Source organism: Lygodium microphyllum, chromosome 22, assembly GCF_053477565.2.
Source record: "Lygodium microphyllum isolate KBCC chromosome 22, Lygodium_microphyllum_v1.1.10, whole genome shotgun sequence".
NCBI lineage: Eukaryota > Viridiplantae > Streptophyta > Polypodiopsida > Schizaeales > Lygodiaceae > Lygodium > Lygodium microphyllum.
Genome location: NC_141156.1, coordinates 38,663,636 through 38,666,571, shown reverse-complemented (window position 1 = coordinate 38,666,571; position 2,936 = coordinate 38,663,636).

Genomic DNA, 2,936 nt, shown 5'->3' with positions numbered 1-2,936 from the left:
AGAATATGAGTCCATGGAAACATGTTCGAAGTGTGGTACTCATAGGTATTGACAAGACCTATAAGGCCAAACCGTCCCTTAAAAGGTTCTCAGAAACTTTTTGTGCTTGATAATGTGGCATACATAAAATAGGTCTAAAGATGGAATCCAATGAATACCAATAGACCTGCAGACATGGGGTCAGATTGATTTCACCTTTCCCAACTTTGTACAAGAGGCAAACAATCTTCGGCTTGGTCTTGATGTGGATGGTATGGATCCATTTGGACTCTACTCGTTGGACTCCACTCAACCTCTTATAGTGTGTTGTCTATAATCCTTGTTAACTACAACATTCTGCCATGGTTTTCTATGAAGAAAGGATACATGATCCTTAGCTTGCTCGTACTTGGGTGTTATAAAGTCAAGAATATGGATGTCTATCTTTGTCCATTGGTTGACGAGTTCAAGATATTGTGGTAGCATGATCACACATGACTTTTTAAGTTTCAGGGAGTACTCAGGTAAGTGAGCTTTCGTTCTCATTGCTTTTACTAACATCGTACGTTTATGTTTGTGTTGACTAGATATAGATGTTGTGGTTGGCTTGGTCACCTTATGTTACCATGTATGTCCAATGTGTGGACTAAAGTTGGAATCCCAAAGGTCACGGATGACAAAGAAGATGGTTATCGGGGACATGACACATTCTTATTGGAGAGCTATGTTTTTCTCATGCTTTGTATTTAGTGATATTTTCTGTACTTGTATGAGACTTTTTGGATACTACAGTTCATATTGTCACTTATAAAGTAGCTCACAATTAGGACAATTTTATAGTATGGAGTCAAAAAGTTCATTTGGATAAATGTAAGTCCTTAGATTGAGTGGATTTATCATGCATTGGAATCTTATTAGTAATGATGATTATGCATGCTTAGCAATAGGGACAACTATGAGATTACTCAAACTAGAGATAGGGATGATTATGAGATGTAAATATGGAATTATTGACCCAAAAGTGTTCATAACATGTTAATAATTGGAGATAAACTATAGTCATGCCTGACGTATATAGACCCTATTACTAAAACCTTGGTTCACAAAATTTCAAGCATTTTCCATAAAGACTTTGCTCCTAAGAAAGTGATCTCGAATGCAATTGAACATGTAAGTGCATTCCACATATGTAGTAAGGGTATCTCATCACTCAAGTTATGATGAGTCTTTGGTTTGCTATTATGTAAGCTTGTATGCTAATGTAAATTACTTAATGCATCATTGACTAGGTCTTATAGTGGATAAAAGAACCCTTGAAGTGCTAAATTAGTAACATATTGTCTTTTTTGGCTTGACAAAGGATATGCAAATTAAATGTTGCATGCTAAAGCTTCTACCATTTAAAAATGTGATTGGCATAGATGACCTTGGGTAAGTCACATTTTCTTATTGATAATACCATCAAATGCTTGGGCTGTCTAATAAGCATAAAAGCTACTAAAAAACCAAAGTGCTTTGGATATTGCAATGTTAGAGGCATATGAACTATCTTTTGATAGAAGGCTTAGAATATTGTTCTCCATCATTGGTTTATGCTCAACTTAATCAATATTGGTTGATTTGAGATAAAGATGTATTTATATGCCAATCAACAAAACACTCTTAAAAAATCACATTCCAATAAAAGTGCACACAAACTATGTAAGGCTAAGTTGATTTGCTCATTCAAAGTACATGGAGACTTCAATATACTAAACATTCCATATTATTTACTAGCAAGAAGAGCGATTTACATATTAGTGTCTTGACTCAAATTAGCTCTGGCCAATTGAGTTAGGTTTCATGTCCATTAAGATGAGAAAAGCACATTGGAAAGTATTATTACTTAGTAAGAAGTTTTTCCTCTCTTTTACAAAAAAAATTAAAAGCTATCCTCATTGAACTTACATAGTACAATATTAGGAGAATTTTAAGTGACATGTTTACTAGTCTAGTAGACCACCTTCATAAGGCAACCCCGTAGATCTCGAGAGCATACATTGGTGTGCAATTATTAAGTGTCCAAAAGCTCATGAAAGTTTATAATTCATTTGAACCAATGAGTATTTATATTGAGTACAAAATTGCATTCCCTCATTGCTCAACCTACAAGACAATACCACACCTACTCTACCATTAATCAACCAATAAAACTATTTTGCATTCACTTTCAAGCCCATTGCATGCTAAATTTACTTTCCTCAAATTTAGGCAATCATATTGGCAATTAACAAAATTTCTTTTGGGATTTTGTAGTAGCAGTTCTTCAATAAAATTAGATATTAGGTAGTGAACCAAGCTGCTTTAAACGACCAAAAGGAGCTTTGTCGTTTCTTCAATTGTGGATTCTCCTAGACAATTTAGAAAAGGAAATACGTAGGTTGGTGATATTGATATTTTTCAAATGTGTGCATGCAACATGCATCTCTTTCTCTATATGCTAGCTCATAGGTTGGTTATATCAATATTTTTCAAATGTATGCATGTAATCATTTTCCGTAGAAATTTTGAATAATCCTTGCTTTGAGGACTATCATCTTTGTACACTGATAAAGTAAACAACGATGGTTTTGAGGTCAATGGATATTCGGCATGTTTCTTTGTTTCAAAACATGATTTGGCTTAATATTTTTTAGAACCAAAGATCCAATAGGCAATTACATTGCATCCCTATTATGGCAACAATTCTACAAAAGGTGGTATCCTAGATGACTCTTGATGTCTCCTTAGGGAGCCTTTGTATGGAGTCTTGTGAATCAACCACGTTTAATATGAATGCAACTATTGGCAATGATATGGATTAAAGAGGAAACATCAAGAGGCCTTCGACACTCATACAAGCACATAAAAAGAAAATAGATCTTATTACCTTTGTTGAGATAGTTTGAGAACATCCATTGATCTAGTTTAGACACTTA